This window comes from Haemaphysalis longicornis, unplaced genomic scaffold (assembly GCF_048455015.1).
Source record: "Haemaphysalis longicornis isolate Haplotype H1 unplaced genomic scaffold, Haemaphysalis longicornis Haplotype H1 scaffold_9, whole genome shotgun sequence".
In the NCBI taxonomy this organism is placed as follows: Eukaryota; Metazoa; Arthropoda; class Arachnida; order Ixodida; family Ixodidae; genus Haemaphysalis; species Haemaphysalis longicornis.
In genome coordinates this window covers 73,535,065-73,562,514 of record NW_027526460.1, presented here as the reverse complement: position 1 = coordinate 73,562,514, position 27,450 = coordinate 73,535,065, and the positions used below count along the sequence as shown (strand labels likewise).

Sequence of the window (27,450 nt, the reverse complement as noted above, 5' to 3'; positions counted from 1 at the left end):
AGAAGAAACAAACGAGGCACAGATATGATATGTGTGGGCTTAAGAAGGCTTGCCACACCTGCCATCCGTTGTCTTGCGTGATCATCTTAAAGCCTACGATGAGTCTCCGGAAAAAGATTTTTCCATCTTTCTCGGCGGATCGAGTGAAACGTTTTTTTACGAGCGGCCACCTCAAAATGAAAGACAAATCTTGCCTATGAGTGGAGCTCACTGGTTCTCCGAACTGGGAAGCTTTCAGCTAAATGGTCTATCCTTCTGACTTGTGAATATGAAAACAGACTTTACACGAGGGATAAATTAGGGAAATTTGGGCATTTCCTTGCTCTATCAACCACCTCCGAAACAAGCGTACATGCCCTTGACGGCTCTTGTTTCCGCTGATAGTGGGGAATGCCTTGGCCACAGCTTTCCAAGAAGGCTCCCTAAACTACGGGTGCTTAAAAAATAGTTTATTCCCTTCATTCCACCTCCCTCCCCCAAAACCCGAACCCATACACCTTTTTTATGCCTGTCCAGAAAGTTCGTAACCATGACCGGCGAGGTCATTCGTGCTTTTCACACAAACAAAAAAAGAAAAGAGTCTGGCCTAGGGGGGTGTCCCGAACTTGCTTGTCCTCCAGACACTTGCCCTTCCCTTTGTCTCTCCGGCGTCACCTCGTCTCGAGCCAAAGTGGGCCGTCCGCCACTCGACTGTGCCGAGCGGATTTATGCCATCGTTGCCCAAATCCTGTTAAGGAGAACCCGACCAGAATTAATCCCGAATTCCGCCCAGATGGGAACGGGAGGGGAAGGGGCAGGTCCAGCCGCCAAGACGACGACGCCGCACACGTACCCAACAATGGCGACAATAGGGGGTACACGGAGGAGGTTATGACCATGGTCTGAGAAGACAGACAAAAGTGGATATCGAGGGAGGAGAGGGGCATAGGGAACAAAAGGAGACAAATGCTGCACCACCAACCCTTAGATATCAAAGCCCGCGACATGTGAACCATTATGTAAATACGGTGTTAACTGAGTGTATCTCCTTCCAAACGATCCAATCGGAACACTATCATTGAAGGTGCGAGAAGTTCACGGTACCGACGGTTGAAATAATGGTAACAATGGTACCAATTGGCATTACGACGTAGCGGGTGTCGACTGTACTGATTGACGACGTCACGTGGACGTCAGTCTGCCGGCAGCGGCGGCTTGGGGTTCTGTAGGGGGCCACTTAGCCCGGGTTCGATATCAATTGGATTACAATGGGGCGGTCGCCGGCGTACCGGCAGGCTATAAGGCGGGAGCCACGAGCACGGGGATGAGTGGGAGGTGGAGGGCGAAGCCGAGGGCTCGGACGACGAGGATCTGCCGGCCGCGTGTCATCAGAATCCGGGAACGCGATGAGCCGCGACATCCACGAGCAGCCGTGCTTTGCTCGTGGGTCAGCGAGCGTGAGGCGATGCTCCGGGAACCGTGTTCAATCTGTGAGATATGACGATGCGGTGGGGACGCGGATACGCGCGATGCTGGACCGCAGGCCCCTCCCTATAGTGAGGCCAAGAATGACAAACACGAAGAAAAAGAGAAAAAAAAGTTGGCGTGTCGGACTCGATGACGCGAGTTGCGCGGTGTCAAGCCTCTTTTGCGATCAGTCCAAATTCCACCCTCACCCCTCCCTGCGCAAAACTTTTGCATTTGGCTGCGCCTATAGAGGCTACATATTTTTTGCATTGTGCAGGCTTTTTTTTTTTTTGTCAGTTGAATTCTCGCTCACGAAAAGTACTGGCCCGAAGTGGCTGAGCACAGGGTTCCACGCACTAAACGTGACTCGTGAGGTTAAGAAACACCTTCGAGCGGAGCACGCATCATTGCGCAACACTGTTTACATGCAGTTCATGAATCAGAGCCTAAAAGAAAAGACATCAACGTCTGCCTACAGGGCGGGTGCTGTGAAAAAAAGGTGCCTTGTCTCGTGGTCTCATGTTCTTGAGCAGCGCACTGCCCCTCTGCTTCGTCATCATTGCGGATACGTGTAGGCTCTTAAGTGCAGTGGCAGCGCGATGGCGGGAGAAGAAATCGACTCGTTGTCGACTTGTCAGGAATTGTCACTTGTGTTTGACAATTCGTGTTTGATGATCTGTGACACTCATCACTTCTAGGCGTATCATTATCGCGAAGTCCTGGCACCACAATTTCGCATCACATTCGCGTAATGCAAGAAAACGTGCGTATGTATTGTGTATATAAGTTCATACACGCTATAGACGTATTGATGCTGCATTGTAGGCGCCTATACTGTGGATGGGATATTTTTCACTGAGCGCACGTGGGGCCTTTCACTGCTTGTAGTTTCTTATGTGATCTCTATTGTATACCTCTGGGTTTCTCAAGGCACCGAATATACATTTCCATTACCACAATATTTCAGAGTAGCCAGCTCCTCTTTCGGTTAGCGCTAATCTCTCCAATAAATTAACATTTCTCCTTTCTCTATCCTTATCTCTTCCAGCAGCATTCGTAAGATTTCCGCTGTGTTCCCGCATTAAGGATTTGAATAAGCATATGCCTTTTCTGTAAGGTCTGCAAAGTGGACTATTCTAACAGCCTGCAGAATTAACCTTTCAGTGGACACTGTTGACAGTTAATACTACGCCTTACCAAAATAGGTTGCAGGCCGGGGAACTCCAAAGGCGTGTAATCTGAGTCCGAAGTTACTGAACCAGCCCTGGAGCCATACCGTATTTCCCGCCGAAGCGCAGCGCTGAGATAATGAGAAACTCGACAGCGTTGTTCCCTTGTAGCCCCTTTAAGACCACGTTAATGAATATGCCGCCTTCCCCACATTTCGATATTCGATCTCATCCCCTCGGGGGAACCATTGGCACAATGGAATTTCGGCTGAAGCAGAAATCGCTCAGTGCTGAGGTAAAGTCCGATATCCGATTTTTTTGGGAGAAATTTGATGAGAAATTGGGAAAACAGGGCTACCGCAAGAAACTTTGTTTTCCGTGTCAAGGAAAGAAAATAATACGCAGCAGATAAAAAAATCAGGGTAGCTTGCACTCACGCGCAAGACTTGAATAGCGATAGTTGTAGGTGATCATTGATGGACACAAAATTTAGCTTTAGTATCGTTGTGGTGTCGTGGTTGACGTCGGCGACATGGCATTTCAATGACCTTGTGTTGAGCAAGGCCAGAGCCAGCTCGTCGTTTTAGTCGACGTTTTAGTACGCAGTCTGCAAGCGCGACTTATCGTCTCTAGCGGATGCTTTGCACGGCGAGCCTCTCGAAGCGCGGCCTCTTCCGCGGCCGTGCGAACTATCCGCGGCCGGGAAATGTGGAGTCAATGATCACCAACAGCAGCTTCGACATTCAAGTCTTCTGCGGTACAGAGCGCATGCGCACGACTCCACGAAGACGACCGAATGAGAGGCGTACGCTATGACGTGTCTTTCTCGTCCCGCCATAATACAGGGGCGCTGATTTTTTTTTTTTTTTGGCTAATGTTAACCGATCTCCTTAAGTGGGTGTGCTTGGTTTGACGAACGTTCGCCCGAGGCACGCGTGCAGGAGCACTCGGCATTTTCTTGGTATTTTTAACTGCGGACACCCTACACCAACGATTTACACAACAGCTTCGCTGTTGAAATGAACATCCATAATTGTAATTATCCCCCCCCCCCCCCTTAGGAACGTACGCGTGTTCCTCATCAAAGCATCGTCGATAGAAAACTCACTGCACCAAGTACACTCAACGCGTTTCTTTTAAGGTGAAGTCCGTTAGGAGCTGGGGCTGTTGGTGTCTTCTGTCGTCGTCGTAATAACCGTCTCATGTAGTCACGGTGCTAAAACATCGGGACACGCGTTTACGCCATGCGCTAGAATGCTTCGTAACCCGTACTAAAAAACACCGGGGCACTCGTTTGCGTTTCACGCTAGATAGCGTCGTGCTTCAAAGACACCAGACTTTTGCAGCAAAGCTGTCTACCTCTACCCCCCAAAGGTTTCATCTCCGTTGGCAAAAACGCCAAGGCGCCAAGAATACACTTATACACTGCAGGCTTCACTCCTTCCCATGTTTCACTTTGGTGGAGATGGAGAGGGAATTTTTTTTATCTTCGGTTATTTGCAACGCCTTTTTCCCGACCTTCATCGCGGAGCGTTTAAGCATCTGGGCTGTCAATTTATCAACTGTTCCGGCTCCTCGCCGTCAGTATACACAGGTGTTACCCAGAGTCATTTACCTGGCTTATTTCTCCTTATTCGTTCATCCTTATCCATTACTGTCCCCACGACACGGAAACTCAACCTGCAAAGTGCCCCAACAGAGAAATTGTTGCGAGAGGTCAGCTTTGTTTAAAGAACTTTGAAGGAGAGCCGCTCCGCATGCCTCTTTGGATGATATATTTTTTCCTATAGGTCATTGGATCACCAGGAGAGACATTTTGCGCCTGATCCTCGGGTTTTTAAGGGACACACGCCTCAGTGACTCCGGGTGATTTCCCGCGAATAGCGGCAAGGTGTTGATCGAGGGAGCAATTGCCGGCATATGACGCAAGGCTAGATCCCTCCGTTAATAAATATCATCACCACTACCACCATCAACCCTTAATAGCCACCTACCATCGCTTTTCTGTAGCGTTCAGAAACTTGTTTGTTGTTGTCCTCGATGCTTTCGTCTTCCATCCCATGCCCTGTTACCACGTAGCAACAGAGCTGGCATAACGCGATGACACTGATTAGTCTACGGAATAACGTCGTGGATTGCGTCTCCCGCTCCTGTTGCGCCTGTTTTCCTCGTGTCTTGCCCATTCCCGCGATATGAGGGCCCCCCATCGCTTTCGCTGAGATTGCCCTTGAACACCACCGGCTTTCCACACAGCCCGATATTGGCTCTGATGCGCGATCGCGAAGCCCGACTTGATTACATACCGGGCGCAACTGTTGCGCAACGAGTGCACGTCAGAGCGCTGGGTTCTTAGCACGTTTCCAGCCTTAGTCAACCAATCTTATAAGAACAAGCCCCAACTACTTTATTTTCCTGCCCATTTCTCTTCGCTGAATGTCATATCGACCAGCAAGCCAAGCACACCGAGCGCGAGATTTTCTCGCGCGAAGTGCCAGTCACGGTTCACTTTTTGGTCGGGCTAGTAACTTTCTTTCTGCATGCCTGCGAAGTGTTGATTTTGGCTAGAGTTAAAAGCAATGTCCATAGCTGCTGCCATGAGCCAGTTAATTATCATTCTTTGTAACTGCAGCAATATATATATATATATATATATATATATATATATATATATATATATATATATATATATATATATATATATATTTATATATATATATATATATATATATATATATATATATATATATATATATATATATATATATATATATATATATATATATATATATAATATATATATATATATATATATATAATATATATATATATATATATATACAGAAAATAAGGGTTGGCAGTCAAGAAAACCTCGGAAAGCAAAGGGGAGGTTGTGGTGGGTCATAGAAAGAGATGAAGAATTTTTTGAGTCGAAAAGAAAGTGGTGAAAAAATGCCCGGCGGGTGGGATCCGAACCCACGACCTCCAGAATACCGGTCTGGTGCGATAACAACTACGCTACCGGCGGGGCTGTTTCCCCAGCACTTTCTCGGTTATTTATGTTAAGGTATTTTTGTTTCCTGCACTTGGGGGTGGTAGCCAGCGCCACTCGGACTACTCGGGGTGAAGGGGACCTTCTTTTTAACCCCCGGGCCGTGACTCGAGTGTCTACGACATGTCGAGAGTGGTCGACCAGCGTTGAACCCTCTTAAGCTCCCTTTGGCACCAAGACTGCCAGAACAGAGGCCCTCGCTAAGCGTGTAGCGAATCAGAAAATGGGAAATGAGGGGCTCCGTGAAATAAGACAGAAAATAAGGGTTGGCAGTCAAGAAAACCTCGGAAAGCAAAGGGGAGGTTGTGGTGGGTCATAGAAAGAGATTAAGAATTTTTTGAGTCGAAAAGAAAGTGGTGAAAAAATGCCCGCCGGGTGGGATTCGAACCCACAACCTGCAGAATACCGGTCCAAAAAAAAAAATATATATATATATATATATATATATATATATATATATATATATATATATATATATATATATATATATATATCATTTGTCATACAGCGACTTCTGGTGGTGAAATGCTCTTACGAAGCACATGGTGGTGAACCACGGGTGGCACACCACACCCGTGTTTCATCACCGTGTGCTTCGTATGAGCATGTCACCCCCAGAAGTCGCTGTATGACAAATGGTCTGCAAAAACAAAAACAAAAAAACAAGCAGGCGAGCGAGAAAGGTAGAGCAGAAAGATAAAGACTCGCACTTTCACCTTTTGGCCGCCAAACGGCTCTTTGTTTCTACCGGCCTATCTCCATTTAGAAAAAAGGGGCGAAGGAAACGGGAAATGAAGAATGCACGAACGAATGGAACTCTGCAGGCAACGTGCAGAACCGGAAAGCAGGGCCGCGAAAGAAAAAAAGAAAAAGCGGTCGGAGAAAAATCTTGCCACTCGCGAAGCGACGAAAAGTGCGCACGAAATAGCGTCTTTATCAAACCGCAACCGTTTTCCTCCCCAAAGGCAGCAGCTTCAGCAGGAGCGCCCATGCCGTGCCATTCCTGCGCCGTTTCTACCGTGTCTTGCATTCAACGTGTAGTCAAGCGCAGAATCACCGCTCATATACGAGGCATCCTGGCGTCTTTCTGCTTTCATCGTCGCCTTCTCGTCAATTCATCGGATTCGTCCGACTAGGCGCTACAGCGGTTCGAAATCTTGCTAGTTATGGTGAAGGAGCAAAATGCTCGTCGTCTAGCTTACGTCTAGTAGCGCTTCCGTTCCGGGCTTCTTGACCTGGGCGGTGACGAGCGAAGGAGGAGGTTGTGTCGGCGCCATAAACAGGTCCTGGGGCCCCGCACCGCTCGGCGCTCTTGTAATCACGGCCCGAAATCTGAAACTGGGCCGCAAATCATTCCGTTCGCCGAGATTGGGAACCAGAGTCCGGCCGCCTGCCGCCACACGTTTCGGTAATTAAAGCGAGCGCGCCCGCGTGGGCCCGCGGTTCCCGGCGGAGCAGCCTGCGGACCTGTAGCCTCCTCCTCCCCCTCCTCCCACCATCCTGCTCCTTTCTTCCTGGCTGGCCGGCTTAATGCCGGGGGAGCCATTAAGTTGCCCACGGCGCTCGCCGCTGGCCGTGTTGTTCCTTGGCTCCGCTCCTTCGTACTCCTCGGCTGCCTTCTTAAAGCAGACGGCGTGGAACAAGAAAAAAAAGAAACGACAAAGCCGGGCTTTCGCATTCAGAGTCACAAGCCCCGCGGGCATTCGACCGGTGTTCTCAGTCATGCCAATCTTGCGGCCGAACCTGCGCTGCTTTTCTTTTTCTTATTTTAAGAAGGCTATATTTGTTTCATTGTGGTTTGTGGTTGTAACGACCTGACAAGCACATCTGCGTTGTGTCAAAACTGGTGGTAGTCGTTTCGCCCAGCGGGCTTGTGTCCGAACGGACGGGTTATTTTCCCGTATACATCCAGCTTCAGCAGAGCACGAGATTGGGTTGAACTGCCGCCTAAGAAGATGTCGACGACTTCAGATTAGGTCATTTGTGAATGAACAGACCCTAGGCCGGAAGACGCCGAGGAGATGAAGAGCGCTAATGAGAGGTCTTCGCCTCAACGAAGGAATACGGTAGGTGCGCTATTAAAGCTGCTTCCGTCGGCGAAAAAAGGGGCTACGTAATCAAGCAAACATGGGTCGGAGGTTGTAAAGGGTGGATAAACATCAACTATTTTTTCTCTTTTCTGTGTTTTTTTATTTATCACGTAGCAGCTAAATGTACCCCAACTTTGTTTGCATGCGAAATGTGTGGGAAAAGCACCCTCCGGTGCAAATCTCAAAAGCTCACTAAACCTACCTACCGAATACCTGTTCTGAATAGCACCTGAATACGTCCTCAATACCTGTTCTGAACACCTGTTACTGAATACTAGTTTTTTGTGTGTGTGTGTGTGTTCACAAAAAGAACATAGTATATAAATTGAAAAGGGTGAGAGGGTAAAAACAGACACATTGGATTTGAATGTTGTATTAGCTCTAAAAATGGCGCTGATTTGTACGTATTACTTCACATATTCATAATGGAGTAAAGGTCTAATTTCCATAAGGCTCTCAGCCGCGACGCAGTCTCGTAAAAGAACTGTGCGTCGCCGGACTGCAGTAAGACGTCCAGGCCTGTCGCTGTGCTGGCTTCACTGCAGCGCGCGGAGCATCCGCGGGTGAGCTCACTGCGGAGTAACTTTTTTCGCCATTAAAAATATTCTCGGCTCAGTAAACTGCGTGCCTGATTCGCAACAATACCCACAAGCGGAATGAAAGTTAGTATTACGGGTGTGGCAATGCGGGAAGTGTGGTGTTGGGAGCTTGTGTGGGTGCGTGTGTGTGAGCGTGAGTTTGTGGGGAAAATAGTGACGTTTGAAACTGGCGCCATATGTGGGCGGCAGCGTGCCCTCGACGGGCGTGGTAGGGACAAACAACAGGAGACACGCTGGTTACTTGTATACCACACTGCAAATTACTTGTAGAAGGGCCGTCCAAGTCGATATAAGAACAATAAAATTAAACTTCAGTTCTAAACATTAGGGGTGAAGCCCTTTTGAGGCTGGGGCTGTTGGCGTCTCCTGTCGTCGTCGTTATTGTCGTCCCACGTAGTCACGGTACTAAAACACCGGGAAACTCGTTTACGCCTCGCGCTATAACGTAGCCTGTACTAAAAAACACTGGGACGCTCGTTTACGCCTTGCGCTAGATAGCTTCGCGCTTCAAAGACAAGAGACTTTTACAACAAAGCTGCATACCTCTACCCCCCAACGGTTTCATCTCCGTTGGCGAAAACGCCAAGGCGCCAAGAATGCACTTATAACCTGCATGCTTCGCCCCTCCCCAGATTTCACGTTAGTGGTGATGGCCCGGGATTCTTCTCCTTGAACCAAACCGCTCACGCGCATCGTCACAGAACTGTCCCACTGAACCAATGGTTATCCTCCTCTCACGCGAATGCCCTTGACCGCACCATTCCTTGGGTCCCTCTAATAAGGAAGCGTGCCCCCGAATCATCCTGGTCAATGTCACCCTCATCAATCATCAGTTTGGAACTCCTACACATACACATACAAAGCACACGGCCCACATAAAATCCGCACGTTGGAATCCTAGATTTCTCGCTCCTCGTTCTCAGCCAGAAATGTCTTCCTCTAACCGCTTTCTTTCTTTCTTTCTTTCTTTCTTTCTTTCTTTCTTTCTTTCTTTCTTTCTTTCTTTTTTTTTTCTTTCTTTCGTGGTCCCTGTTCCTTCGGAAATTCTCACGGGAAAAGCGGAGGATCGGTTTCCTCGGGACTTTTCTGTACATCTTCATTCTCTGCCACTTTCCAACCCTGCTCAAAAGTCGGATCGTTTTCGTTCGAACTGTACGTCGTCTCTTTGAGCTGCGGTTTGCGTAAAGCGAGAAGACGAAGGGAAAAAAAAGTGTTCCGTACCAACACCGAGACGGTGGCGCCGGGCTAAGTATGCCCGTTTCTTTCTCTGGTAGTCGCTGAAGAAATATTACCCTGTCATCGCGGCTTCCTGCTTTTCCAATCCGTTCGTTTAAAAAGGGGGTTAGACCGAGCGACGCCGACATGCAGATTCCTCTTTGAATTGATTTGCTCTTTTCGACTTTTTCTGAATGCTTTATCGCCTTTAAAGTCGCTTTATGACCGCAAGAATTGCGCTTGCACGATTTTTATTTTCGGTATTTCTCCTTCCCCGCAGCGTCGATTAAATGTCTCACCGTTCTAAAAGTTGCGTCGAGATTGTCACCGTATATGAGCAACCGTGGGCCCTGCTTGACCGGCAAATTGTTCGTTCAAAGCGAAGCAATAGATCGGGATAGATATATATGGCAAGTGCGGGGATTCTACCTACTCGCCCTACTGAAACGTTCCGTATATATGGAATTATGCGAATACGGAGCTCATAAGTAGTATGATGCCCCCAAGCGCACCTAAAGTAAACATTAGTTTAATAAACAGGAGAATCATATTCGTTCACACAATAAGACGTTTGGCACAGTTTTCGTGTTTTTATCTTCAATATTAAGCAAAATCACGCTCCGTATGTTTTCCGTATACTCCGAATATACGGAAGTCATACGGACAATGATTTGGCGGTTCTAGTAAACCTACAGACATAAAATCGGTGTCAAATTTTTCGATAAGTATGCAACATTTTATTTTCATGTGTTTCTAAAAAAATATTCCTTGTTTTGTGGCAGCGTTGTGTCATTCTGGGAAAGTACTGCGTATTCCCATATTTTCGTATATACAGAACCTTTCAGGAGGGTGAGAACGGAATGTCGTGAAAAATGGCAAGGTAAATAGTTGCTAGACTGTCCTCTGAAGGGTTGTACTACCGAGGCCAGCATACAAGTATCGTCATCATAATAATAATAATAATAATAATAATAATAATAATAATAATAATAATCATTCCGCTCAGGTCCACTGCAGGACGAAGGCGTCTCCCATTGACCTCCTACACCTCCTGTGCTGCGCCACTCGAGTCCACAGTTTACCCCCAATTTCTCTATTTCATCCCTCCATCGTGTTATTGGTCTTCCCCTTCTTCTAGACCCATCTCTAGGTATCCACTCCGTTACCCTAATCATACGCCGGTTGTCGGTTCGTCTCACTACATGGCCAGCCCGAGTCCATTTCTTTTTCTTTATTTTAACTATGACATATTCTGCTCTATCAGGTAGCTCGTTTCCTGTCCGTGAGTGCAATCTGAGCGGCACACGCACACCGTGAGCGCCAACTTTTTTTTTTTTTTGCCCGGTAGTTTCGTTTTCCTGTGTCGTGCGACTATTTATTCCTGTACATTCTTATGTAGACCTGTCAGAGCTACATGTAAGGGCATTAAACGATTTACGCATAACACGTTCAAACTTGAATTCTCACCGCGTGTGCTGACTACTTTTTGAGTTGTTATTAACAGCGGAGCTGTTGTACAAGTCGGAAGTTAGCCGTTGCGGGACAAAATACCAAGAAAATGTCGACCGCTCATGAGCGCGTGCCTCGCGACCACTGCCGAGCGTCCCTGACATGCGCAGTGGCTTTAGCAAAAAAAAAAGAAAAAAAAGAAACAGTCAAAAACCCCGAGGAGAGAGAAAATTCCGAGCGCTCGTGGGCGAGTGCCTCGCGGCTACCGCCGAGTCCCCGGCTCGCGCAGTGTTTTAGCAAACCGAAAAAAAAAACTCCAGCGTGGTTGTCAAGCGCTACCGCGCACGTAAAAAAGAAACCTGAAAAAGAAGAAAGAAAAGAAAGAAGAAAAAGAAAGATGAAAACACATCCTGCTTGTGAGACGTTACTGCAGCCGCCGCCTTCTCTAGAAGCCATTATGGATAATTGCTGCCGTGGCTACGAGTGTGTCAATCCTTCCCGAGACAACTTGCCGATTCCACCACCGCTTCCTCGAGTCGAGGACGAAGAGCTGGTGGAAGTCTACAACGCTGAGGATGACTTCGCATCCACCACTCACCGCTGAGAAGACGACGACCTCTTCGATGCACATGAGGACGATTAGTAGCACAGCAACTATAGCAACAAACACTGATACCAAAACTTAACTATGTGTCCGGCAATGCTGTGGGCATGTCCTGTTCTTGCCATGGAATAGAACAGAATAACGCGCCGTCGTTATTCGCACTGCTCTCGCGCAGCACCGAACTGCTCTGCCGATAGACTCTGCCCACAACGGGTTCGAGAGCGAGCCACGAATCTCCCCGCGCGTGCGCGTTGTCAGTCATTTCATTGGGAAGCGATATCTTTCATAGTACAGGGGTTTATTACGCGGACAACCACGATACAAACGCTACACTGCACTACGCGCCCAGCCCCTGGGGCATACACCCGTCAGCGGGTGCCCAGCCCGTAGTCAGGCAGCAGTGAGCGTCCGCCGGCGTTGGCCGGCCGCGACGCTCGCTGAAATAGGGGAAGGGGGCTCCCTGTGGCCGCTACACAATTCAAGCCACTGGTCTCGACCGGGTCTAAGCATCGACGCTCGTCCGCTGACCTTAGACGGCGCAAGCCGTCACAGCGCGGGTGCGGGAGCAACCCACCAAGGAGTGGAATATGCCCGGAGAGTCGCCGGACATCCTAGATAAACGCGCTGACGCAATTCAAGGCATGCGCGAATAGACACGGTGGGTGCCGTGACCCACGGAAGTGGGAAACAACGGCCCATGCAGGAAACGGCCAAAAGTGGCCGAAAGGCATTTATGTACCGTGAGATCGCTGCGCGTCCCAAGGACGGTCTCCGGGGAGTCTCCTGCGCGCATCCCTCGTCGCCTCGCAGGGAGACGAGGGAGGCGCGCGAGGATCGCCCTCACCCCACCAAGGAGGATGACGTCGCTAGCGCCTTCTCGCCCCGATTGGAGCTTGACCTCCACAATACTAATCTACAACAGCGTCGCCATTCGAGTCTTGCGCGTGAGAGCAAGCTTCCCTGACGTTTTTGTTCCTGGTAGCGAAAGTAGTATGTCAGCCCTGGCTGTTCGGCTTATTCGGCTTCTATTTCACTCCCGCTGTGGTGGCTCAGTGGCTGTGGCGTTCTGCTGCTGAGCACAAGGACACGGGTTCGATTCCCGGACGAGTTGGCCACTCTTCTGATGGAGGCAAAAAGCAAAGAAGCCTGTGTGTTCGAGATTTCGGCGCACGTTAAAGATACCCAGGTGGACAAAATTAATCCGGAGCCCTCCACTACGGTGCGCCTCATCGCCTGTGTAGCGTCGGAGCGTTAAACCTTACAATCAATGAATCAATCCATTTCACAAAAATCAATGGGCAGTAGTACATTTAGTGGGAATGCGGTTTAATTACTCTAAGGCATGGTTTCTCAAAGTGGGTTCCGCGAAACCTTGGGGTTCCGCAGGCCCCTCCTCAGGGTTCCGCGAGCCACTGATACATTTTCCCTGGTTCCGCAGTCGCAAAGTCTTATATGATGAACTTGAGGTGCGATCGATCTAAGGAACCTCCATTACTCACGCCCGAGTGTCAGTAAGCACATCTCGGCGCATAACAGAAACGCGCGAGCTGCGCAATAAATCTCGCCAGCAGCTTGTAGCCAGCCAGACTCCGAAAACGGGCCACGTGGTTAAACTATTGCACTTTAATCTCGGCCTTATATTTCCCCCATGCGCATTTCTCCTGTTTGGAGATAGGTGCCGCTAGCGTACGCATTCGCGTAAAGTCGACGGGAATAAACGATACCCTTGCTTGCTTTAGAATTTATTGCACGTCAATGTAGCATGAACGGAATGAAAAATGGCGGAAGGGGAGGGGGGGGGGGGTTCCTTGGCATTTAACGGAACTTAACAGGGTTCCCTGGGACCAACATGCTTGAGAACCTCTGCTCTAAGGTTTAACAATTAGCCTTCATTAGAAAGTCTCGTCCCTGTTTTTATTTGTTCCTTTTCATTATTAGTTGCATAATAGATTTCACATTTGAGTCATGCAAACATTTCCGCGCGGCAGGAAAATTAGGCGTTCATTGTCACTAACGCCGGCGGTCTGAAGAGAATGGTTTCACCTATGCGCGTTCGCCGGTTTTCGCGCGGGTTTCTGTTCTATTTTTTTTCTACATTCCACCACAGACATTCTATGTGTACAGTAAGGTATTGCACGTTGCAGTGTAATGCCATTATCGCCGAACTAAGTAAGCGAAAACACACTGCGACAACCGCATATTCCGAGCAGTACCCCGTCTAGACGCAAGGCTAGCTTTACCAACCGCCCTCGTCTGATGTCAACGGCATCCGTTGCTGCACTCAGCGTAGCTTCCACAGATGGCGTTAGTCACAGTTCCATCCGAGTGTTTTCCTAATCCCTCCAGCCCCGGAGAACAAAGCTCAATACTCGGCCCTTCAGTATTCGCTCGGTCGCCGTGCCGTCCACTAATCGATAGACAGCAACACCTTATCACAGCATCCCTCCAAGCTTTCTTGCGCCGTCTCGGAGGGGATAGAAACAGGCGATTCGCAGGCACGGCAGGCAACGACTTTCGTCATAATGTCCACCGACCTTGAGACGGTACCCCAACAATCGAGATCCTACCGTCGCGAGCGCAAATTTGCCGATGCGCATTCGCTTTCACCCCGCGTACCACTTCTTTTCCACGCGGGAACACCTCTGTGCGTTGTCCGATATAACTTGTTTTGTTTTATCCGCCCCCCCCCCCCCCCCCCCCCCCCTCCACCTTCGCCTAAAATCTCCCGCGCTCCTCTCTCCGTCGGCGGTCAGTCCATTGCCGTCGCAAGTCGTTGCAACAGCGTCCTCGTTTCTCGAGTGCGCGCTCATTTTTATGCGTTCCTCTCTCCCCACCACTCCTGATCGGCATCTGACAGCACGCGAGGAGAAAGGCCGTCGCACGAAATACGATCCGAATCGCACAACACGCGCCGCGATTACCGCGATTCGTCCGCGGCGAACAGCGGATTCGTTTTAGTCCGGCCCCCTCGCCTTGCGACACGGCCCGCCCAATGGCGGCGAGCGACGACGCGGGAAAGGGAAACGCTGCCGCGCCTTATTTAGGCTTTTCCCGCGATAGTGTCGTCTGTTCGGGCCGTGGAGCAGACGACGCCCGTATCGCGTCTCGACATCGCCATCGCGTAAATTTCGCCGCGGTCCATGATCGAGCGCGCGAGTCGGCGACGGTATTCTCATTTGGAACTTCGGTGACTCTCCGGTTCCCGGAGACGTCCTCCGCTTTTGGTCTGAGTGGCGGCAACGAAAAAGCAGTACGCTTGAGAGAAATGACGCGCCAGCAGGAGATTTGGCTTACGATTCTACTTTACCTTCTGCCTCTATTTATCGCCCAAATGGGTTTTTACGAAGCCGACAGTGTACCGGCGGGTTAGTGAACAGAAGTTATCTGGTTACGGGTGCACATCGGCTTATGCAGCCGCCATTCTTCACAGGATCCGCGTGTGTTGGCCTCACGGCTAATTACCCGTCGCGCTTAGGCTGAAATGACCCAGAGTGCGTTCACGTTTGTTGGGTGTTTGTTGAGTTTATTTAACGAGGGATAGCCGGTGGGCAGCCGTGTTTTATTTATTTTTTGCCTCCTAATTTGTTGTTCAACATGTGGAAGGACATGAAACATTCCTACGTTCTTTTTACTGGTTTCATCGCTGGATGCAAAAGAAAAATATTTGGCTACAAAATGCGTCTTCTTTTTCGTTCATTTTCATTTTTTTAAGCTCCAGTAAACGTTATTCAACAGCAACAGAAGGCAGGAGCGCTAGCGTCCTGTGTGCACAGTTTAAGCAGTTCAAACACATGGTTCATGAAAAGCAAGCAATAAGAAATACACTCATCAAACATTTGCACCGAAGGGAGTTCATATATACTTTTGCAACGTTGCCGCGGATGTAATCGTGCGTCGTTTTTGCTGCTGGTGGTTCTAGCTCACTTTCAGTGCGTTCTTGAAAATCTGCTTTGTGATGTGGATAAGGTGTTGATCTCTGAATACTGGAAACGGTGCGTGCTAGAAGCGACATATGGACGCCGCGACGTGTGGTTATCTACCCATCTACGCATTTCATGTGCCCTTCTTTCCTACGCGTACTGCCCACCAATACGTGTCCAAGGCCAATGTGTAGAATTTCAGGTGGTCAAACATACACGTGTCCACTGAAAATAAGAAGCATTTTGCAGAAGACCTACGAAGTTCGCCGGCAGTGTACACCCAATCACAGGATGCTCTGAACGTCGTGGAAGATAATTAACAAAGGAAACGGCAGGTATTCGCAAAATAAGGCAATATATATTTATTTATTTACAAATACTGCAGGCCCTATTCGGGCCCGAGCAGGCACATACATAGTAAAGCAACATTAATTACAACTATCGCTAACATATGTTTTATTAGAATCAATAGAAAAATGAGCTCCGCAATTCGGAACACAACAGTCATACAGTAGTAATATATATGTATATACATCAATGCAACACAATACGCAGCAGTAATATAACAGTAATAAAACATGTACATACAACGATGCAATACATAGTTAATAACACAGGCGGTGCTATTTGAATTTTTAGTGCAACAGATATCGTCCAAGTGAAAAAAAAAATTGGGCCCATCTCCCCGCGAGGGGGACTCGAGTAAATGCGTCGCATAGGGGGTGGGTGTATTGCGTTAACGTTTAGTGTTTGGGGAGTTGGTGGTAGTGAATGCGTTGTATCAGCAGCTTCTTGACGTAGTTTGAATGAGTCAAGGATATAAGGCGCGTTCGTAGCCTTTCATTCTGTGTCGGTTTTGTGGCGCAGTGGAAGAGCACCATGTACCTCGCGTTCCGCCCACAGGTAGTGAATGCGTTGTATCAGCAGCTTCTTGACGTAGTTTGAATGAGTCAAGGATATAAGGCGCGTTCGTAGCCTTTCATTCTGCGTCGGTTTTGTGGCGCAGTGGAAGAGCACCATGTACCTCGCGTTCCGCCCACAGGTAGTGAATGCGTTGTATCAGCAGCTTCTTGACGTAGTTTGAATGAGTCAAGGATATAAGGCGCGTTCGTAGCCTTTCATTCTGTGTCGGTTTTGTGGCGCAGTGGAAGAGCACCATGTACCTCGCGTTCCGCCCACAGGTAGTGAATGCGTTGTATCAGCAGCTTCTTGACGTAGTTTGAATGAGTCAAGGATATAAGGCGCGTTCGTAGCCTTTCATTCTGTGTCGGTTTTGTGGCGCAGTGGAAGAGCACCATGTACCTCGCGTTCCGCCCACAGGTAGTGAATGCGTTGTATCAGCAGCTTCTTGACGTAGTTTGAATGAGTCAAGGATATAAGGCGCGTTCGTAGCCTTTCATTCTGTGTCGGTTTTGTGGCGCAGTGGAAGAGCACCATGTACCTCGCGTTCCGCCCACAGGTAGTGAATGCGTTGTATCAGCAGCTTCTTTACGTAGTTTGAATGAGTCAAGGATATAAGGCGCGTTCGTAGCCTTTCATTCTGTGTCGGTTTTGTGGCGCAGTGAAAGAGCACCATGTACCTCGCGTTCCGCCCACAGGTAGTGAATGCGTTGTATCAGCAGCTTCTTGACGTAGTTTGAATGAGTCAAGGATATAAGGCGCGTTCGTAGCCTTTGAATCTGTGTCGGCTTTGTGGCGCAGTGGGAAGAGCACCATGTATCTTGCGTTCCGCCCGCAGGGTCGTGGGATCGAAACCAGGCACCGATAAGTATTATTTTTTTATATAGTGTAGGGGGAGGGGTGCGAACCTGTTGTTGAGAGCGAGTAGGGCAGCGTGATGCGGGAGAGGAGGAGTGGGGGAGAGGGCGCGCTGAGCTGTTGCGGACGGACGGCGGACGCTACATGTGAGTTAAAGAAATGCTCTGCATTTAAAAGTTTCCGTGGTTTGATGCTGTCTTCTCGCTGGGAAAGGTCACGCTTTTAATTGGCTCACCGCGATTTCGTTCCATTTGACAGCGCCAGCAACATGGACTGCGCGTCGGAAAGTCGGTGGGTCCATCGCAAAAAAAAATGTCATCATAACCATGAATGGACGCGCGTTACTTCACGAGACAGGCTAATTAAGGTAGCAGTTGGTGATTTATTCACAAGTGACGTGTCCTCACGTAAGATTGGCCGAGAAACCAGGAACTTCAGCCATATTATCAACCTTGCCTACGAGGTTAAATTGCCGTCCGCGTATGCAGTCAGAGAAATGGAGGAACAAGCATTACGCATCGTCGCCCATTTCTGCTTATTACCTAACGCTATACTCATGCTAAACACTAATAATACAAAGAATTCCGAGGACGCCTAAGCACCTCTTATTGGTTGTAAATACTGCCGCAAGGGTAAGCACCCTATCAAAGCCAACTTCGCCAGACACTTCAATGGCAGCTGCGCTGTCAGCCGCTATAGAACTCATCTCTTATCATCATCATTAACATTAAACCACCGTCTGTGCGCATCATCGTTTTAACGGTGGAAAAAGACATCCCTCGGACTCTGACACGGCAAGCACGCAGGCGCTGCTGTCATCCCTTAACTACTCCTTGGCAATAAAGCCAATTGTACTACCCCTCGACCACTGGTATCTATCGCCTCATTCTCCACACTTCGGTATAATTACTGTCTAATTAAAGCTATCCGAATAACTTTCTAAACTTGAATCGTCGTCTTTATCAGAAGTTTTTTTAATAAACTCTAAAAACGTTTTCTTAACGAAAAAATACACGGCAACGTTTTCGATGTAATGTTTGTTATTTGCGTACTTCCTGTTATGGTACAGCTTTCGACCGCTAATTGCCCGTGGGTGATATATATCTCCCTCGTTAATGAGGTGTTGCATCACGTGTCTAGCCAGCCTTGGAGGACGTTGTTTCCAGGGTCTGTGCTGGGAGAACATTGACCTACGGCTCTTTAGTCCAAAGCAGTCAACCCTTCAGGACACTTTTTAAATCTGGTCTGTGTCTAGCCTATACATAGTCTTTTATATTTAAACCTGGTCGATTTGGGACACACCCTTAAAACTTGTCGCATCATTTTACACCCATTTCACTTTGGGCCAGCCAAGTTTGCTTTAGTGTTGCTTAGCGTAACAAATCACCTACCGGGCACCCCTCAAGCGAAAGCAGTCTTTCAATAGCGCACGGAATCGGGAGTCAGCACTTCAACGACAACATTTTTCCTCAGTTGCATTTAAAGCTACCAAATATCATAAATTTAAAGAGAGAGAGAGAGAGAGAGAGAGAGAGAGAGAGAGAGAGAGAGAGAGAGAGAGAGAGAGAGAGAGAGAGAGAGAGAGAGAGAGAGAAGGAGGGGCTCTTTAATGTGAACTGGTGAGGTGAAGGCTTTGCTACACCATATGGGGGGTGAATACAGTGATGAGGGGTGAATATTAGATATTAGGGGTACGGCAAAAAGAAGACAAACGTTAAAACGAGAAACAAGAGAATGCGGCTAGTAGCGTCCGGACATAAAAAATACATTTGAAAATAAAATCGTTAATGTGTAAACGCTAAATCAAAATGCAAAGTAAACGGCGCAAAAACGAAACAGCACCAGCCCAAGAAAATTAATAGATGAACACCACAGCGCAAAACAGTACATATCATGAGACACTTGCGCTGCCTATGATATAGAGAAATTTGTCCACTTTAGAGTCGCGTAGGAACCGGAGCAGAACTTTTGTACCCATGGTACTCAGCACTATTGACCCAGGGCCCAAGAAAATGACAAAGTTCGAGCCTGCCTCCATGACTACACAAGACAGGGAGCTCGAGACTCACCGAATAGTGGCCGATTCAATATGCCACTATTTGGTGAGGCTGGAATAATGTGATGCACTTGAAAATTCCAGCCCACCTTGCTGCTGCTGTTGTCGTTGTCCTTGTCGTTGTCGTTGTCGTTGTCATTGTCGTTCTGGTTCTGGTTCTGGTTGCGGTTATGGTTGTTGTTGTTGCTGCTGCTGTCGGTGTTGCGGTCGTTACTACCATGGTTCCTGTTTTTTTTTTGTTGTTGTTGTTGCTGTTGTTGTTTTACGTAACCAGCGACAATTTACATCCTTCGTGGCAAGCAATCATACCGGCCATCTCGTACAGATCCGCAAACTGCTTTGGCCACTGCGGCCCTCCTGGCGGACTTCGAATACGAAAACATAACTCGCTCGTATAAACATGATAAGGAAAAAGAGATGTCATCGCATTGTAACAACAACGTTAATTTCGGGTTACCTGGCTGGGTTATTATTCTACTGTAACGACGTCTAGGCACACCGCCTCCACATAACGAGTGTGGATGTCAGCTGTTTCCGATACCAGGTTGCGCCTCTGTGGAAATCGAGACGTCCATTTGCATTTTTCGTTATCTCTATACCGGGCTTACTTAGCCAAGCGCGCCGAGGAGGTCAGCCACTTCCATATATTTGGGCCTCGCGCTTATCTGGCCGTTCTCACATTACAAGCCTAGCCGCATCGGTGCGCAGGTAGGGGTGGGAGAAGTCGCAGGGCGCCCGGCCCATTTATAGTCTCCGGTGTCTTACGACCAGTGGCGCCGCCCGGAGTACGGACGGCGCATTAGTGGACGCGTGTAAAGCATCTAAACTCTCGACTCGACGACAAGTACTGCGTCGAATATTAGCTTCGAAGGGAACTTCTCAGCGGGGGTAAGGTATGGGCCTCTCGGGCGCGTTCCAGGCTTTCCGCAGCTTATTTTGCGCGGTGCCGTGGTGCATAAATACAGTTCAGTCGATGGTTCGCTCGGTGCGGGTTGCGCCGACCCTCCTTCGGCGACGGAGTTCTTATCGCAGCTCGGCTCCTGGGCTTGCTTGCTCGCCATCCAATGCCTCTTGTCTGGGGTGTGGGAGAATGAAAAAAGTGGGAGTGGAGAACTAAAAAGAGAAATGAACAACGCTCTCAGGGTGCACTCTGAGAGCTTTGCTTTTTTTTTTATTCGCAACGAAATATACCTCTCACGGCATGCCGTGAAAGTTATATTCAGTTGCGGGAAAGTTTTTTTCACCGACGTAAGTTAGGAAGCCCATTTTCTATAACGGACGGAGAGGAGGAGGGAAGAGGGGGAGCAAATTGGCACTACATTTTGTGGTCGGCCGCATTTCACCCCAGTTTTCTGGTGGGAAATGAAAAAAACAATACCGCATGCATCTGCAGTAATCGTTCTGTATTTATTTTTTAGTGTTCCGCGAAGGCTCTGCGCTGAAAGTGCTTAAAACATCTTCACGGCTATCATTCTGACAGTATGTAACTTTGCTTTGTTCGAAAGATCGTGCTGCTCATACCTGTCTAAATTTTTGCTTGGCGGTAAAGGAGGCTGCCACTACTGAGGGACTTTCCTTTAGACGAACATTGCCATTTGGCCTTTAACCTGTATTACGTGCCAAAATTCTCTTCGTGACTTACGTGGGAGAGCAGACAAAAACAGGCCGTCGGTATGCTGTCTATATGTCAAGAGATGCGGCATGCGGAAGGAACCAAAAGTCGGGCAAGGGGCCTTTCCCAGCTATAAGCATGTGGCCGCGGGTACCGGACATGCTTCATATAATAGACCTGAAGCTTAGGTTTTCACTTAAAGGGACACTGAAGTGATTTGTAAACATTGCGGGATTACTAGCGCAAATTGTAGTCCGGAGTCCATAGGCCATGTTTCGACCACTCTGAGCGCGTTTACGCAAATTTATTTAGTAGAAAAGCAATTAGAAAATGCTGTCTTCCTTTCTGCACCCTCGCCCATTTTCTGTGGAGTTTTCGTGTGACGTCAGGAGGAGATGAGCTGGCAATTGGCTGCGCTACTGCACGACTCGCCGACCTTCCGACAGAGTCAGTCGGCCCAGCGACGGGTCGTCGCAATTCGCTCGCTCCGTTGAAACTAAGCCACAACTCGCTTGTGAATGGAAGAATGTGTACTGCTGAGCACGAGGTCGCGGGTTCGATTCCCGGCCGCGGCGGCCGCTTTTCTGATGGAGGCGAAAAGCAAAAACGCCCGTGTGTTCGAGATTTCGGCGCACGTTAAAGATCCCCAGGTGGTCAAAATTAATCCGGAGTCCTCCACTACGGCGCGCCTCATCGCCTGCGTTGCGTCGGCGCGTTAAACCCCACAATCAATCAATCAATGGAAGAATGTGCCTTTCTTTACTTTGTTAGTTTGTACACTCAAGTTCGCAAGTTCGAATCCCCGAGGGTATATGCTTTTTTTTTTTTTGCAAGTTGATTTTTTCGTTGGCGGCCGATGTTTTCTAAACTGAGTTCACAATTTTTTTGGCCGTAACGTTCACTGCTCCACGAGCGAGTTCGCAAAACGCGCGCAGACTGACGCTGACGCGCTAGCGAGTTCTTGTTGGCGTGCTGTTGCCACAAGCGCCGGCTACTTGCGGGCAGTGGGCACAGGCCAGAATCAGCACACCCTTGGCCTCGCGCGAACACGCTTTTTACGATACAGGCATGAGTGAGCCAAGCTCCGAATATGCGGGAAAAGCGCATGGCATTTCAGCGTCTGCGGTGACGCGGAGGGCGTTCATCCATTGCGTAGGCCTCGGCTAGTGATTGCTACGATTTCAAGCCACCCTGGGAGGCTTATTTTAGGCATTTTACAGCCGACAGCATGGCAGTAGCGCGGTGCGACGATTACTGAGATATCGAGAATGCCCATCCAACGATGCCGTCGGATGTCAAGCATGTTGTTTTACAGAACCGAAACCGAAACTTGTTTGAATGCTAACCTTGGACATTATCCAATCAAGGTGCATCTCCTCCTGTCGTCACAGACTTTAGTGTGTGCGGCCGCCACAGACCACGCGTGGTAGTTTTTCTTCCTTCCCGCTTTATAAAATAATTACCAACTTATCAACCGGATAAACGATGAAAAGTGTGCTAATTTGAGCCAGTCTACGCAGTGCAAGCAAAACCGGGATCTTGACAAATTCTCTTCAGTGTCCCTTTAATTCGTCCTGTGTAGCTGAGAAGCTCTATAGGGGAACCATGCCGTAGAATGAAGTGATGAAGGAGGAACAGGGCCACGTCGCGTGCCGTAGCAATGTGGTCTACGGCCACGACAACCCACCCGTTCCCAGAAGGCGTGCATGGCAATGGCAATGGACAGTCCCGTTTTTTGAGGTCCGCTTCTGGCATCCCGTCTATTTGCCCCGTAATTAGTAATGATCCCGTAATGAACGTGAGGTAGTAATAAGTAACAGTAATGAGCGTAAGGTCGTCGTGGGATAGAGTCAGGAAAGGTCGGTGGAGCGGCCAACAGGACGGAGTGAATGGCGTCGGCACAAGTCAGGGTTGCGGTGGCTGGGGTTTGCAACATCGTGTTGGCATAGTTGTTGTTGATGATGATGGTGATGGTGGTGGTGGTGGTGATAATAATAATAATAATGATGATGATGATGATGTTGTTGGTGATGATTATGATTATGGTGATGATTATGATGATGATGATGATGATGATGATGATGATGATGATTGTGGTGGTGGTGGTGGTGGTGAAGACGATGAGGAGGAGGAGGAGGAGGAGGCCCTCAAACTTTTAGGCACGTACCCACAAGGCCTGGGCTAACTCGGTTGTTGAGATTGGCTGGCGATTGACGGCTAAATTTCTTTCGTCTTTTTCGTGCGATAGGAATTACAGAGAACGCCTAGCATGGATAACCTGCGCAAGTAGAATTTCAAAAACGCCACGAATCGTACTGTCATCAGGAAACATTTCTTCGCGTTGAACAAACGAGGACAGTTATTGCCACCACGACGAAAACAGTGGTAGCTGTGTTCTTCCTGTCACCTTGAACCGATGGGTGCTCAACCATATAAAGTAGGAGAAAGAAGAAAAAACGTACACATGTATACGCTGCTTAAAATGACCGCGGTTTAGCTAAATATGTACCACGAGCAGTGTGTCTTGAGATAACCAAAGGCATTCTCAATGTCGCTCTAATTTGGACGTCCGGTAATTACTAACGCAGGATCTTGGTTCGGCTGAGCGGTAATGATGTAATGGTCCACCTAATAAATTGCCCCCTACATTCTGTCGCCGCTCTGTAAACACCGCCATAATAAAAATTAAGAACTCCTCGAGGACTTTCCTCAAGGACAGTTTGTTTCCTAGCTATACAAGACACACAACTCTGCAGGAAATCGCAAAAAACGCACTAAATTATTACACAAGCTAACATCGTTTTCATACCAACTGAGGACACCTTGGAATGGCAACCCTCCTAAATTCAGCCCTCCCTCCTCGCGCTCTCGTCAGAAATTTTGAGCGGACCTACTGCGCCAATAATTTACCCAGTTAGGCAATTAGGTAAGTAAAAAAATTGTCAGTACGACGACAGTGTAATGGACGACAGAGTGTTGAGAGAAGGGGCGTTTTTATACGGGGGAAATGACCCCGTCTACACAAGTGTGAACGCGCCCGGCCGTTTACGGGCTGAGACCAGGTATTGAAAGCCGCATTATCTTTACGAGCTCCGTTGCCGCTTTTGCTTTCTCAAAACGCTGCCGTCCCACTCCCGCTTTCGCTAAAATTTAAGTGGTCGTTGCCTCGGCAAGCTCACTGCGATGCGCACGCGAGCGAGAGAGAGAGAGCCCGTCTTACGACACAACGACCTGTCCCACCTTTTCCTACGCAGGTTCGCCGTCCTTAAGAAAGCAGAGAAGCGTTTCCCACTAATTGGTGCGCCGTACGTAACTAGGCCGAGGTCTCTGCGGTGAATCCCTGCAGGGCATGCACGTTCACGTAAGACTAGGAGGGGTCAAGAGGAGCTCGGCTTCTTCTCGCGGGGTTTACGAGCGGCAATCTCAGATAGCCAATGGCTGCACCACGTGAGTGCCCGGGTTGATGTTCCAGAGGCGCGGGGATTCGCGGTGCGTGCATTCGCAGCGAGGCTGTTTTTATTGGGGGACCTCGAGAACAACGGGGCAGCTCGGTTAGCCGGCCGTTGTCATGAAGAAAGCGTGGTTCGTTAGGAGGGCACGTCTGCATCGGTCATATTCTGCGGCAAAACTGCGAGCGTATTTCTTGGCGAATGTGTTCCCATAAAATTTTGCCTTTATTTGCTTGTTGCCCTGAAAGTAGGACTCTTCCGTTAACAGAAGAGCTGTCTAGGCTTGAGCTTGGACCGGTGGCGTTCGCAGAAAAATGACAAGAAATAATACCGAGCGCGCGTGAGCGTGCGTCCCGTGAGGAGCGCCCGGCGTCGGCCAGCTCGACCTTGCAGAACACTCTGCCGAGCGTTCGTGGCGTGATATCTCGCGTGCTCTTCTACTCGCCAGTTCGCGTGCGTTCGCCCCTAAAGTGGGGAGGCTGAGTTCGTGCTACAGACGCTGAGTTCGCGAAGCCGGTTGCCGCCGGTGCTAACGCGATGCAATTTTTACCCTCGAATTCCCGGGATCTTGCTGCGTTTTACTATTTTATTCGTTTCAGGGTGAAGATAGAATTTTAAGGTTGTAGGTGCTGGTGTTCGTAAATATTGTAACAACTTTAAGCAAAACGTAAACACCGAAACGCAAGATTGCCACAGATAATCTCGGATCATGTGTGGCGATTTCAACCGAACTGTGGGTTATTTAACCATGCGTTAAAATTTGTTGACAAAAGTCGTGTAGCAAGGAGGGTAAAGCCCTTTTAAAGACGATAGTCTTTCTTGGGCTCCTTAAACCCAGAAATTTTGGTCTGTCTGTATGTCTGTATGTCTGTCCGTCTGTCTGTCTGTGACTCGATTCAGCCACCCGGCCAAAGCAAAACAATGCCTGCCCATTAGTCTTATATAGTCACAGCTAAATCTACCCGTCTATGTCCGGTGTAAGGTTCATACTTGTCAACATTGTTGAAGAAGAACAAGACATTACGCAAATATGAGACAGCAAATCAATACAGAAGTGATATTTGCAGTGTTCCTTTATAAAAAAATCAAACATGCTTGCTTTTGCAAAATTAAATACTTCATCAAATGCAGAAAAAGAATTCACTTCGCCGTCGCCTACTGTCGCCCGCGCCACTATAGCTTCTTGCGCCATTTCAAGAAATCAACCGGCAACAGTTACGCAAGGTTCCACTAGATAGGTTCCACGTTCTGCTTGCAACGCACGTGGAGTAGGGAAACGCGGTTCTATAAACGTTGAAGTAGGGCGCCTCGATTAACGCGCGTCTCCGCCGTACAGCAGCGTTCGCATCGAGACACCCGGTTTGGAGCAGTGGAACGCGGGAAATTTAAAATGATTTAAGCAAACCTTTGGCGTCTTTACCTTGGGAGGAGCGCGACGCAAGAGGAACAACATGAGAGGTGAGCGGCAAAGCGAAGGGAGGCATTTACTTCGCAATAGCCGATAAAGACTATCGTCTTTTGACGACATTTGCAACGAAAGGAGCAGATACGCGGCCAATTTTTGTTCTGTTGCGACGCCATGCCTAACACCGAACCCGAAGACAACCGCGAAACTTACGATGATTAACAGCGTCTCGTCCAATTCTCTGCGTCGACGATGATGACAGCGATGATGGTCGTTTTGTGATGTATCACACTTAAATCTTTACCCTTACTCTGATGAAGGTTAGTCCCTTGCCAAGTAGAAAGTCGGACGCAAAGGTTGAACAATAACAAGGACGCGGTAATGGACTAACCGTCATCAGAGTAAGGGTAAAGATACGGATTTATGTGGGGAACCGAGCAACAATATCGGTGAAGTCTAGCCGATGCAATGTGTCCATCAGCTGGCTTTTTTTCTCATAGTAATTTGGCAAACTCGATATATTGCGTGTTCGAGCACGAATAACGTAGATATATAATAACTATGAGTTGGGCTTAGATATAGAAAACGCTCTTGCTTTTATTCCTTCTTTCTTCGCTGAGAAAGCTCTGAAAGCTGTGACGAAGGCGCACTTATCACGGCGTACATTTAATAGGCCGTCGAACGGGAAAGAAAAAAAAATGAATTTTTGCAGGATATCCAATTAGGTCTTGCAATAATTAATGAGGAGGTCAAACAAATGAGCTTTCCTTCTTTGTTTCGTTTTCCTCTAATATATCGTGTGAAGCAATTTTACGCCCCGCATCGAGCGTTTCTCTCTGCCTCCCTCTAACTCTCTTTCTTTCTCTTTTGTCTTACTGACTCGTCTTCGGGCGATAATTTTGAGGAACCTCTTACATCGAAGTAAATAATAAATAAATGTGAAAATCAAGTAACTGAGATCTTAAGGCAAACCAAAAAGAACTATTTACATAATTTATTTAATGCAGAAACCCTACGATGAAACGACATTGTATGGCAAACACTCAATACTTGACCGAGGACCGCAGCACACGCAAGATAAGCAGGAGCTCAACTTGGACGGAACGGTGACATCTGGCCCAGCGCTTGTCAACTCCTTTAATCATTTTTTTTTTTGCGTCCCTCGATAAAAGTGCTATACGCCAGCGCATTTTTGGCCCCGACAAGCAATCACGAAGTCTATCGCACCTTTTTCAGTTTTCGGAACAGCAGTGCCCGTGATGGATATGACAGAAATGACCAGTCAAATACACACTAAATATAATTTGCGCAGTGCTTTTATATGCATTTAACCTAACCTTCTGACAGGGTTTATTCCCAAAAAGCATGCAACTAGCCAAAGTAAGTGTAATCTTCAAGAGTCGTGATTTGAACTGTTTATCTAACCATAAGCCAATATCGATACTTCCGGTTCTTTCAAAAGGACTTGAAAGCCTAATCAATGACCGAATGACTTTGTTTTGCGGGAAGCATAAAATAATAACAGGATCACAGTTTGGTTTTAGAAAGGGTCTTTCCACGAAATGCGCGCTTTTAACACAATAAGAAATAATCCTTCAGACTATTGAAAACAAACTGCTAACACTCGGC

At 48.2% G+C, this 27,450-nt stretch overlaps 1 long non-coding RNA gene across 6 annotated transcripts in view; it reads left to right on the top strand.

Annotated features, from left to right (window-relative positions):
- The window catches only part of LOC144152387 (uncharacterized), a 408,790-nt gene that overhangs the window by 254,249 nt on the left and 127,091 nt on the right, over positions 1–27,450 (top strand). The window lies entirely within an intron of this gene.